Genomic DNA, 14,618 nt, shown 5'->3' on the forward strand with positions numbered 1-14,618 from the left:
ATTCTTCTAATTTCTTAATAATATTTTCAAATAATTAATTAAAATATTGTTGTAAAACATTCTATCATAACTTTATGTGTTTTCAATTATTATTCTGTGTCAATATTTAAAAAAATAATTTTTTATGTATTGAATAAGCATATCAATAAACGAAGAAATAATTTAAGTATGTTCGTCTGATATTCAGTTATCGAAAAAAAAATTGTAAAGCTTTTTAAGAAATTTAAACTTTATTATATATGTTATGTAATAATATCAAATTTGAATGTATATTGTAATAATAAAATAACATATGTATAAATATATTGGTTATTTATAAAATATATCTTTGTTTCTTATGTTAAACTTAAATTTTAATATACAGAGTGATTGAAATCTGGTAAGACACTCATTTTCTCAGAAAATATTGAGAATTTTAAATTTTATTATAGAGAAAAAATATTAAGTTCAAAATACTCTACTATAATATGTAGTCAAACCATTATTTTTTTCGTACCTTCAAAGAAAAAAAACCCTTATTTATAATTTTCTTAAATGGAAACAAATATTTTTAATTTTATAATATGATAAAAAAAATAAAATTACAAACAATTTTGTTCTTATAATTTTTTTCATCCGATTAACCGTTCGTCCGTTACAGCTTGTTAAAGTTAAGTGTTTTTAGGCCAAATTTCTATTGTCATTTTACTGTATTAAATACAGAAGTCATTGTTTTTATTTGCTGTTGCATAAACCAAATTTTAATGATCAAGTTATGACAGGTAAATTAGCTATAAAAATGTAGTACGTACTAAATGAGTGATAACAATAATAGATTCAAACTTGGTATTCGGTGGATTATTAATAGCTAGTTTTGTAAGACTAAAGAATCTAACTAAAATAGCGGTTGCACTGCCACCGATATATGAAACGTAATAAATGACAGTATTTTTTCTGGAAGTCAAAATCTTTAAACAATTATAAAACGTAAACGGTTGTTCGAATAAAAAAAAAATTATTTGTAATTTTTTTTTCTGTAATATTATCAAATCAAAAATAGTTGTTCCTATTTAAAAAAAATTATAAATAAACATTTTTGTCCCTGAAGGGATAAAAAAAACAATTATTTAACTTCATATTCTAGTAAAGTTTTATATACTTAATAATTTTTCTTTTTACAAAAATTTTAAATAATCAATAGTTTCTGAGAAAATAAGTTTCTTACCAGATTTCGATCATTCTGTAGATAATTTAATGATAAAGCAACCAAATAGAAAATATCCCTTATAACCTAAAGCAGTATAGAAGTTTTTCGTAGAGAGACGGTCATTATATCACGTATGCCATATAATATAAATAAGATAGAAAACAACTGAGTTTTCGCCAACGACCATACCACGTTGAATACACCAGTTCTCGTCCGATCACTGAAGTTAAGCAACGTCGGGCGTAGTTAGTACTTGGATGGGTGACCGCTTGGGAACACTACGTGCCGTTGGCAATTCTTTTACTTTTTGCTTTTAATTCTTAGTAACTTAATGATGGTTAAAACATATTTTTTTCCGAGACATTCATTATTATATGTATTATGATATAATTTTTTGTTCGAATTTTTATTGAATCACAAAAATTTGTAAATCAGAGAGGAATATGGTGTATATCTATCCTAATTAAAAAAAAAAAACAATACAACGGCCTAGTGAAATTAATTTTATTATACTTAGCGCTAAATCTATGTCTGTTAAAAGTGTAAAAGATATAAAACATTTTAATAAATATTTGCCAACGGCACGTAGTGTTCCCAAGCGGTCACCCATCCAAGTACTAACTACGCCCGACGTTGCTTAACTTCAGTGATCGGACGAGAACTGGTGTATTCAACGTGGTATGGTCGTTGGCGATAGCTTTGTAGTTTTCTAACGTATTAATATTGTCTCAGATACGTGATGTAATTACCGTTTTCTTATACTACTTTAAATCTAACAGCAATTAAAAGATAATCAATTTCGATGATAAAGGAGAATGTTTGAAATTATTTAAGGTTTGATTCAGCATCACATTTAGTAAAGTAAAAATATCGTACGTATGGATATTTTTACTTTACAAATTATCAATAGTTTAAAATTTAGATTTTTGTATTTGTATAATCACCTTTTGTACTATATATACCCCTTATATACTATACAGAGTGATTCATTAAGGATAAAACACTCGTTTACTCAATAACTATTGAAAATTTTAAATTTTTGTTAAGGAAAATATTGTTTGATTCAAAAAACACTACAATAATATGTAGTAAAAACATGATATTTTTCATCCCTTCAAGGTTAAAAAACATTAACTTGATTTTTTTAAAATGGGAACACATATTTTGAATTTAATAAAATGTTTGAGTTTTTAATTTAATAGCAAATAGCATTTGAATTTTTAATGTTAATTTACATGTATAATACACTGGGGATTAAAAATACAGGTAGTTAATTGGTTTTTTATGACATCGATAGTAGCAGGTACACAGCCTTGTTATTATCAATGGTAGTAAGGCAAATTGTTGTGAGTTTATAAATACACTAACTGACAATACAAAAAGTATATCTATTGATAGTCAAAATTGATAATGAACAATCCGTGACTGTGACAGCAATGTCATGAAAAACCTATTAGCTACCTGTATTTGTAATCCCTTGTATATTATACCTGTATATTAACTCAAAAATTTGAAACTTTAAATAATTATATCTAATAAACGAATTATGTTATATTAAAAATTCAAATGCCATTTACTATTAAATTAAAAACTCAAACATTTTATTACATTAAAAATATGTGTTACCATTTAAAAAAACAAAGTGGACCCCTTTACATGGCATAAGGAATGTACTTAAAAAGTATTACATAGTTAAAAATTCAAGAATAATGTGTAATTAAAGATAATAAAAAAAAAATGTTTAAATTATTATTATTCTGCAAGTAATTGAGTGGGTTATGATAAAAAAATCACCCTGTATATACTTGTTAACTATGCGATGACCCACCGATCTGGATTTTTATTTATTCTTTACTCACAATAATGATGAAAACTGCCGATCCGAATATCATGTTGAATATATCACACTTCAATGTTTTTAACAAAAATCAATGTTTTTCTAATATTCAGATATTAAAAGAAAATACATTGTAACGCAGTTCAAGGTAATCATATTAATAGTAACTATCGAACTATTCGATAGTTATACGATATATTATAAATAGTTATAAAAAATATTCGATAATTTATGCTAAAAATAAACTATTCAGCTGTATAAAAACAATTCGAATAGTTTTAAAAAAATATCGAATACTTTGGATAGTTTAAAATATTCCAAAATGCCCATCAATAATTTAAACTATATATCTTTATCTATCTATTCTATAAATAATATTTTCTGCTGTAAATATTATTCCATAATAATATTTGCAAATATTTGTGTTTTAAAACTATATAAAAATATTATACACGTTATTTTCTATAAATTGAGTTTATTTTTATTACGGAGTCCAATGGAGCTCGTTACTTTAAGTACATAAAGTGTAAAATTTACAAAAAATAAAGTAATATTTTTAACCTTTATTTAGTATTCAACTAATTACATCTATGATTGTGGAAGATTAATCCTTCTAAAAAATAAAAATAGCCTCTTTTAAAATCTAATGAATTGTAAAATTATTCTTAAAGAAAAGGAAAATTTAAATGATGCCTTCTAAAATTCTATACCTTCTCAGTGTCACATGCAGGTAATAGTATCTATCAATTTACTACATAATACTTTGAATGACTAAATCTGTAAAATTTACAAAAATTTGTTATACTCTACTGTTTAATAATCTAAACAATTTTCTAGCTATTATCTTTATATCGAGTAACTCCTTTTTAACTTATTAAGTACTATCTGCCGTAAGCATCTTCATTATCATTATAATATACCCGCACAACCGAATTGAGAATGGGAAAATTGGTGTCAAGGGATTCGGACAGTGGTAGGTTTAATCCTCTTAGATCGTGAACGGGCATAATCACTGAGAAAATGCGTGACTAATGTGTGATTTGAAACATCTGTCGTAAGCAATACTGTATTTGATCTAAATGGATATTATGTTTGAGAGTTAAAATTGTAGATATTGAATATAATTATGATTATAGCAATAGAAATTATTTTCATTAAATAATGCATTGATTATACAACATTAATCCTTCACTTTTGTTTAATTTTTCATACACAGAATGTAAATCAAAAATAAAAATTATTGGCTTTGTAGATTAAACAATGTAATAAAGTGACACTTCTCATTTAGTGATTAATTCTTCAAGACTATAGTTTAGTCAACTCGATTGCTGACTAAATAATAAATGGCGTCCTTATATCAAAGTTTAGTATTCATCGTAATATATTTGTTATCCTTATGTCACGTACTTTAACATGTTTTCAACACACTTGATAATATTTTAACCGATTAATATTTGAAATGTTTCACTCCAAAAACGTATCAACTCCACTACATTAAATTTGTATTATTTTTAAATACTTTATTTGACTCATCGAAATTATACTGGAAATTGTGTAAAAAAAAGGCACGGTACAATATTAGAATCCGCAACCCAAGACGTCGTATTACTAGACCATCGTGCACTTGTAATAAAGTTCCAACACACTTCCATATTGTTATTTCTCTTTTTTCCTTCTAAGGTATGTATGCAATGTATAGAAAAAAAATAAATTAATATTTTAATAATTAAAAAAAAATATTTGACTAAAACAAATTTTGTTAGACTCAAATAGAAGTACGCCTTAAAAATGTTGACTAGGCAACCTAATGTTCTGCAACATGGCGTACTGGTTTTGCGTGTGACACCGAAGGGATCAGATATATATTTTATATTTACAACAAAAAAAGAATCACTGAAATGACGAGAGAAATGTTAAAATATATACAAAGGGAAAATTATTTTAGAGTTTATTTACAATATATTTATACCTTATCTTGTCAGGTGCAACGGATCCTAACAAAGATCTTAAAATAATATAAAAACTACGACAGAATTTTGACAACCTATCTTTCGAATACCTGGGTGGCAAATCATCAGTCTTTGGTGGATTTATGCAAGTGAAATGATCTTTTTACTCAGAGTCTTCAATGTCAACAAGGATCCGTCAACAAACAAGTGATAAACATAACAGGCAAGTTTCTTTAACGTAGATGGCTAAATAATAAAAATCAAACTAGTGCTACAAGGTTGGTGTTGTTTATATCGACTTAACTAATAGATTCATAATGAATTTGAACAAAAAAATAAAAATACGAGAAAATTTATTTTAAACACAATGTTTAAATATGTATGCAGATACGAAAAATAATAACACCAAAAGGAAATTAACATTGCCTTACAGTGTTACCATAATACTGTGAAAAACAGTAATGTAAATTTATTAATAATACTTTAATCTTAATTTAATACTTTAAAGAAATCGCGTACTGTTACCAGTAAATAATGTAATAAGTATTTACTTCTGTACTTTACATAATATGGACAGACATTTGATACTATACGAAAATTTCAAAATGCTGTCTAAACGTAACTACTGTATTAAAATATGAGTTTTGGTATCAAAATTATTCTCTAAAACTTCTCTATAAAATGGCTATCTTAAAAAGGTTTTAATAAAAAAATTAATTTTTAAAATATTTTTTGTAATTACGCAAAATGACTTCAAACATATTTTAAATATAGTTCTATATAGTAAAAATTAATTTAAAAAAAAGGTATTAAATGTTATATAGATCATAAGTTATATGAGTTGTCTGTTAGATCCGTTCCACTCTGTATATGTACATATTTTTGTGACATAAAATAAATACAAAATATTACCAATTTGCATATATATAAATATTGTATTTTATATAAAATATACATATACAAATTACATTGAAATTTATCAGTTGCGCATTGAGGCTTCATCTATGATAGTAATGTTCACACTGTCAATTATAATATAAATACTTGTTAACTATGCGGTGACCCAACGATCTGGGTTTTTATTTATTGTTTACCCATAATAATGATGAAAACTGTTGATCTGAATATCATCTTGAATATATCAAAACCCAATATTTTTAACAAAAGTCAATGTTTTTCTAATGTTCAGATATTAAAAGAAAATACATTGTAACGTAATTTAAGGAATTCATTGCTAATAAAAAAATGTATGTAATAATATGCAATGTAAATTATTTATTGTTATAATAAATTTCAAATTTTGTTATATAATTATGTATGTTATACAATATAAATAAGATAAAAAACGATACTTTCTCTCGCCAACGACCATACCACGTTGAATACACCAGTTCTCGTCCGATCACTGAAGTTAAGCAACGTCGGGCGTAGTTAGTACTTGGATGGGTGACCGCTTGGGAACACTGCGTGCCGTTGACAAATTTTTTTTTTCAAAAAATGATACTCTTTTTACACTTCTTAAGAGACATAGATTAAGTATGATGAATTTAATTTCATCATACATAATGTTTAATTGTTTTTTAATAATTAGGCAGAATATACTAATACTATACACTAATTTCCTTTCTGACTTACGTATTTTTGTGATTATGATTTAATAAAAATTCATATCATATATATATTTAAATTAAACTTGTTTAATTTTTGCTGATGATTTCTGGAATAATGTTAAAAAAAAGCAATCTCTGAGACAAAAAAAGTTATCGAATATTTTAATTATAAGAAGTTAACGGTAAATTATAAAAAACTGTGTTTGTGCGCTTCTCGATTTATAATTCAAATGTGCTTGATGAACATTTTTGTAAAAACAGTATCCCACATAAAAACACACAGTGTCAAAGCATTTCAAGAGTTTAAAGTATCAGATATCTAGGTTTAATATTTGATAAAAACCTGCGTTGGAATTTACATGTTAATAACCTAGTAATGAAATTACGAAGTTTAACATCTAGTTTCTATAATTTACGACATATAATTCCTATTCATACATCGCGTATAGTGTATTTATCTATTTATCAAGCGATATTTCAGTATGGTTTACTAGTATGGGGAGACATGAGTGATAATGCTTTATATCCGTTAATTAATCAACAAAAAGAAATTGTACGCATATGTCTAAAAAAAATACGTTAGAAAGCTCTTCAAAAAAGAATTTTAGGACCTTTAATGACATTAATTAAATTAATGTGCTAACAGTCAAATTATTATTTAATAGTTTAATAGCTATAATGTTGGTAATAAAAAACTTAAATTACTGGGTAAATTATAACGCTGAAAAAAGAAATTATTTAGCGTATAATGTCAAAGTTATTTATTTTAAGAAATCTTCATTTAAAAAAATCGTGGACCATTTTTAATTCGATGCCATTAATTGTAAAATCAAATATTTATTTAAAAAAGAGTTTGAATGTTAAAAAACCTATACTAGAGTGGCTGTTTTTTTTTGTGTTTAATATGTATAAAAAATAAATAAATAGAAATAAAAAATAAAAATGTATTTGTACATTTTTGGAACTTGGATTGTCTCCATACTTTATAATACATATTCTTTGGTTGTTATTCTTTTTCTTTTCAAGTATGATTTTTAATTTTTAATTTTAATATGTACAAGTGTAAAATTTCTAAATTTTTTAATTCAACTCTCTATCTTCACCACAAGCGTCAGCTTAAAAAAGGTAGATAAATTATGTATTTTATTCTTGTAATATGTAAAGATTGATACTGTACTGTTTATGTAAATAAATACTAATTTATATTAAATGTATATATATATATATATATATATATAACTAATAAATGTCTGAGAAAAAATTACGTTTGAACCATTTCTCAAGTTATTAAGAAATATAATGAAAAAGTAAAAAAGCAACTAAAAATATGCCAATGGCACGCAGTGTTTCCAAGTGGTCACCCATCCAAGTACTCCAAGTAATCCTATTTAAAACAAAAAAATCAATTGCTTGGTGTTTTTCTATTTTAATTAATTTCATGATATATAGCGCTTACTCTAAGTCTATTTAGAAGTGTGAATTTAAAATAAAATGAGTATCATTTTTTGTGTAAAAGCCAACAGCATATACATTCTATAAAAATCGTAATATAGTATAAATGAATTATGTATTTGCGATAGCATAAAAATTATAATAAAATTTATTTACAAAAATATAACAGCTTATATCTAATATAAACTGTCATTGAAAAAGAGTAGTGTAGCGTGGTTCTTTTTTTTACTAAAATATACTAAATTACTGATTACACTTCATAAGTTAAATTTCTATTTAAATATTAAGTATTTAAAAAATGTAATCAAAATTCGGCATATTCGTACATAGTCTATTAGTTAAACATTAAATCTGATTTTTTAAATTGTTTCATGTATGTTAGTATACTGACACGCATGTAATTATATAAATCCAAAATTAGATTAAAACCCAAATCATCACAATCATCTTATGTTGAAACATCTTTAAGAAAAAAACCTATATCATATTGGTTGTAACATTCATAAGGCAATTTTTTAATAAGTAGTTTGCGTATTTAGCTAGATAATAATAAACTGTGTTACATTACTAAATAATGTATTTTTTAAAATATTAAATTTATCTTGAATTTCGTCATTTTGCCCTGTTGCTCTCGTATATTATCACTCATATGTACTGATTAGTTGTCTTTGTTAGATTATTTTGAAATAGGGTTTGGTTAATCTGAAAAACTATTTTTATATTGATATTTTAACCAGTTTAAAATTAAAAAGTAGTTTAATTGCCTAAACACAATTGATCAAAATGTTTATGATAAGAATTTATAGTACTGATTGAAGGTGAACGTGTGGATAAAAATAGCTAAATTTTTATCACTCGACTTTTCTCGGCCTCATTCTGTTATGATATAAAATAGTTTATAAATTATTAAATATTAATCTAAATGTTGTTATGGAACAGTTATTTCCTTAATTAGATAAATATTTAATAAATAAGTTAGTTAACTACGTATATTACTATTTGAAAAAATTAAGTTGCCATTTTTAGATGGCAATAGAGATAAACATTTTAAATACTCCATGATATTAGTTGAAAAAACATTAAATTAAAATAATCCAATAAAAATTATCAATTATATTTTTATTTTTCAATTAATTATGTGGTTCATGATAAGAGAATTACTCAATAAATTATTGTAGCAAAAAAATAGTAGACTACCATTTAAATTTCGAAAATTACTCCTAAAATCTATCCTAAGAATAATTTATTTTACAATAAATTTGTTGTTTGTTAATGTTAATCTATACATTTTGATGAAAAAATCATTATTTAACAAAAAAAATGTGAGTGGTATACTTAATAAATCACCTTGTATTATTTTGATAACGTCATAGAGATATATAATTAACGTCGTCAAATTTCAACTAAAGAAATATTTTTATTTATAACATCTAGAAACAAAGAAAAAAATTGTAGAAACTTAAAAATTTAAAAGAGCTGTTAATATTGTTCATGTTCTTAATAAAAGTGAATTCGTTCACATTTCATGTTCCTTAATTTTTAAAGGAAGCAGTTTGAGGCTTCGCTCCTACAAAAAGAATGAATTCCATCTTAACATTGGTCATAATACATAATTTTTTTTTTTAATGCTCTTGTATTTTATTGTTAATTATTATTGTATAATAAGAATAATAAAATGTTATACAAATTGTATTATACAATTTACATTATCGGTTGTCGGTCAAATCGGTGTGTGTAGTCTTTAATCAGTCTCTACATCTGTTTTCATTTTACGTGTGTACATTTTGAATAAAATGTCTCTTAGGTTACGTAACAAATGTAGACAAGCCATTTAAAAGACAAACGGTTATTTGGCCCAGGTCCATAAAAAATCAATGGAAAGAAATAGAGAAATAGTACTATAGCGACTAAAAGCTTTTTCCTTAGTTGTATCCGATTTCTCGCGGACAAACGGTTAATTTAAAAACTTTCAATATAATATGTTGTATCATAGTATTTTAAATGGAAATACGCGATAACGTGGTGTTCTTGCTTGACTTGGTGACCCAATTCGATGAAACTTATTACTAGGAGAGCATTTTTGGGAAGAGGTATAATTTTCCCCAACAAAAGACTTTAACATTAAAGAACTTAAGTTGTTAAACAATATTTTGATTATTTAATATTTTCGATGGTATAATGCATTTTTAATTGTAATATATATATTTCTTCTCAATTAATATTACCAATTGTAATATTTTAATTATATTTAATCTATAAAAGCATAGTTAATTTTTACTAACAACTTTTGTCTGAATTATTTTATTTATAATTCTTTTAATTTTAATTACAAGCTTACAAATTTTTTTAAAACTATCAATATTTGTTAACTCAGCAAAATGAAAGGTATAAAAATTAACTTAGAAAAATTAATCTGAGCTTTTTTTTTATGAAATACTGTGTTTGTAGGAATATTTTATTTGTTACCTTAATATAATCTGTATTAATTAAGCTGTTGTAGGTTGATAATAATTATTTTGCTTACGTACGCTGTTTGATAATTTTTACATGTACTTAATAATTTGCTCATGATAATTTAATCTGGGAAAACTATTGAGTATTATTAATTATCTGATAGTTTCAAAATTGTCTACTCTTAAGAAAAACAAACAAAGCTAATCGCACAGTAAAATTTCCAATTAATATCTCGTAAAATAGTTCATTAAATTTAATGTAATCGTTTTGATTGTATGCAATAAATCAAATTGTTGTACTAATAAATTTAATGAAGATTAAAATAACTCAAATTTAACTGAATATATAGTTTCAAAGATACTTGATCTTTGAAAGTTTCTAAGCAAATAAAAACAAACCAAGATTTATGATGTATATATAGTATTTTCTGGCCATTTAGAGGTAAATTTTTATTATTTTTTATTTATAAAGCATTTTTTCATTGATGATACGTTTTCCTAAATCATTATGAGTAGACAAATACTCTGAGCGTGGTGGAATATAAGGCTCGGCTGGCGCTATACCAGAATACTTAACGTTTGTATACGGTGATTTACCAATATTCTCTAATCGACAGTGTCTGGATTGTTTTATTGACTCGCTCAAATGTTTTTTAGAGAGACGTTGGGTTCGTTGATTAGCTTCAAGTTGACGCTCTGCGACAGCTGAAGTTTCATAATTCGGCTCTTTGAAGTCTTGTTTATAAGTGGATGACCTAATATCTTTTAGAAGCGTTCGTATATCTTCTGGCGGAAGTCTATCGGCTGTTTGTCTTAAGAACGGAAATCGCGTGAACATTAACGGGAGGTCGATCAGTAATCGATCGAATTCTGCATTACCTTCAATTACTGTTATCATTGGTTTTTGTATTTTGGGCGGTCGACGATAATCTGAACGATATGTTGAATTTGATTTAGGATAATTATTAAACATTTTTTGATTGGTTTATTGTTTATTTACACTGCAAATAATGCCTTCATATATAATGTGTTACTATGAAGTATAAATTCAATAATTATATCAATCAATATTTTATTAAAAGAAAGAATATTTTTGAAAACTGATCACTTTTTAACATCGGAGAATAAGTGTGTTGTTATAATAGTTTTTTTAATATAATTATCCAATAGATTTTATTTTAAGTAAATTTTAGTGTGCACTAATTGAAAACTGCTTTATTTTTTAAAATATATATATAGATATTTACAGAAGCAATCAAATATAAGTAAAACAAACTATTTAATTAACTCGTGGCGTTATGTGCAATTATCTTTACATTTTTATTGATATACTGCTCAAAAGAAAGTATATATTTTTTTTTTATAATAAACACAGATAAAGAGTTGCTATTTTTAAATAAAAAATTTATTATCTTTATTAACATGATAATTAAAGTAAATACTGAAGATTAGTACAAGTAAAAAAAAAGTTAAGGTTTAAGTAAATCAATACAGATGGATCTGAAAATGAAATTTTAAGTAATTTTTTAGAAGAAAAAAGGCCAAAAAAATGTTTTGATAGAAATTGTAAATAAACATTTAGTATTCCAGATGTTACTAAAAAATTTTCTTTCTTCATAGTATTATGCATTTAGAATGAAAATTTATTGCTAAAATTATAATTCATATATTATAATTTTACATACATACATATACATATTGTACGTATATTTATCTAACGTTGTTAATACAGTAAAAAATATTTTTTTTGATAATAATTATTATTTAAGTTAACAATCACTAAATATTTTGGTAACTTATTATTTTATAGCTCAATTAAATTTATTTCTTCATTTAAATATAAATCTTTACATAAAGTACAGATATTTGTACACAAATAAAACATTTTTAGAACAATTTATCAAAAAAATATCACTAGAAATTAGTCGCACAGATTACGTTTTTAAAATATCTTCAACGCTGAACATTTAATATACATTTATATTAAAATTAAAATATTTAAAAAATTATCATACGTTAAAAATAATTTGATAAGGTGTGGTGTATTTTAAAACACAATATAAAAACGGTAGCACATTGGGGTCGCGGCACAGTGGTGACGTGGCATAATTGGGACAAGTATAGATGATATCTGACAGTGATTAAAAACTATCATAAAAAACGCTTCGATGCAAATCTGCAGATAATGTTTAATTTTAAGAAATTGGTAGATTATTTCAAAAGCAACAATAACTCTTATTCCTTTAATTGTATCTCAATTAGTCATTTGATTTGTATTTATAATTTATGAATAAATAATAATTATAGTAATTAAATTTAGCATGAAATTGATATTCAATAATTCAATATTGCAATTTATACAGAGTAATTATAAAAATAATGAAGTAGTTGTATATTTCTTTACTTTTAAAACGTATAAAAATTGAAAGAGCTTGACGCAATATTATTCAATAAAATCGAGAATTTTCACACAAAAATAGCAATTGGTAGTCATTTTCACCATGAAGACAAAGTAAAGTCCGAAATTTTTTTTTTCGTAATAAAGTATATTACATTAGCTTTAATTTAAAATATATATAAAAGTGTTATTATTAAAAAAGTTATGACAGTTTAAAGTAAAAAAAATTGAAAAACTTTCGAAAATTAGCGATTTTTAAATTTGTTATTTTTTTGGAGGTTTCGCCCATTTACGAGGAACGAGGGAAATTTTTTCAATTTTTAAGGGTAATGTCTTTGATTAGATACGATTTGTGATCTTTTGACATATTGTTTATCAAAATCGGTTCAGTGAGAACTGAGAACAAGTGATAAAACCAAAAAAAAAACACATTATAGTAAAATTAATGTGAAGAGCTTTTCAGTTTCGCATTGAAGCTAAAAAATATAAGTGTTCATTAAAACCTAAAAAAAAAGAGTCGGTATTATATTTTAAATTTCCTTAGTTCATATTACTATAAAATAAAATGTTAAATTAAATTGTTTAATAAAATATTGTTGATAAAACTGATTGTGGAAAAGAAAACGTATACATTTTTTTAAACTTTAATATCATTAAAATAGTTAAAATAATCTATATGCTTAAGTCACCGAGTGGATTTATTCACTTTGATGATTTATTAGTATTTGTTTACTAAAATTTATTGTGTAATTATAACCTTCGAGTATATATCAGTTTATAATAAATTACTTTTATACAGTAATAAATTAACAATTATTTGTTACAGTACCAAATTAAATTGCTATTTTTAAAATATAATAAGCAATCAAATTTAATTATATTTAACAATTTTTATTATAAAGATTTAGGAAATCATTGAAATCTAAAAAAAAATATTATATTTAATTAAAAGATATTATATTATATATTCCTTATTTTTTATTACTATAAAATACAATATTAAATAAGATTTTTTAATCAAATATTGTAAATAAAACTGATTATGAGGAAGAAAACATATTGATTTTAATCTGGAATACCTTTTGTTTTTTATTAGTCTCAAGAATAAAGGCGTGTTTGAGGAGGTTAGGTGGCCCAATAGTATAGTATTAACGGTTGAATGAAAATGTAGGATAATTTTATATCTTAATTGCATTAAAAACGAAATATTAAATATAATTTTTTATTATTTAATATAACTCAGAAAATTTGTTAATTTATGAACAAAAAAAAAATACATGCAAAAAAAATTTAAAAAAAAAACACGTTTTCGTAGTTGTTTTAAATTTTTATTTGGAAAGGATTCATAATTCGAAAAAAACTCAAATAACTTTTTTTATAGAAGATATCACGGTGATTAATATTACTTCTGTACAATTTCTGCGTACAATTAAAATTTAAGACACTGGAAAAGTATAACTGAAAACTATGTCATTTTTTTTAAAAATTAAGTGAAACAGATTTTTCTTATTTTTACGAAAAAATATTAATTTTACAAAAAAATAATAAATAACCTTATTTTTTGTTCACATTGAGTTCTATAAAAATTGTTCTATGTGTTTTTGGCGAAACTTCAAAAATAAAGAGCGTATACTCAAAAAAAAATAATCCACCCCATTTTTGAAGAACTTCAACCCCTTTGATGCACGTGAAGGGGTTGACTTATTGTACTCAAATTTTACCAGTTTCATTTT

The 14,618-nt window shown here is 24.3% G+C and overlaps 3 non-coding genes across 3 annotated transcripts; 2 read left to right on the forward strand and 1 right to left on the reverse strand.

The window, feature by feature from the left end:
- Positions 1–1,361: 1,361 nt before the first annotated feature.
- Positions 1,362–1,480, forward strand: LOC126908744 (5S ribosomal RNA). The gene has a single exon (XR_007704835.1). It is a non-coding gene; the product is annotated as a 5S ribosomal RNA (ribosomal RNA).
- A 279-nt stretch (positions 1,481–1,759) lies between these two features.
- Positions 1,760–1,878, reverse strand: LOC126908723 (5S ribosomal RNA). Its single transcript, XR_007704822.1, has one exon. It is a non-coding gene; the product is annotated as a 5S ribosomal RNA (ribosomal RNA).
- A 4,454-nt stretch (positions 1,879–6,332) lies between these two features.
- LOC126908725 (5S ribosomal RNA) lies at positions 6,333–6,451 on the forward strand. Its single transcript, XR_007704824.1, has one exon. It is a non-coding gene; the product is annotated as a 5S ribosomal RNA (ribosomal RNA).
- The last annotated feature ends 8,167 nt before the right edge of the window (positions 6,452–14,618 follow it).

This window comes from Daktulosphaira vitifoliae, unplaced genomic scaffold, assembly GCF_025091365.1.
Source record: "Daktulosphaira vitifoliae isolate Bord-2020 unplaced genomic scaffold, ASM2509136v1 Scaffold_5, whole genome shotgun sequence".
Taxonomy (NCBI): Eukaryota; Metazoa; Arthropoda; class Insecta; order Hemiptera; family Phylloxeridae; genus Daktulosphaira; species Daktulosphaira vitifoliae.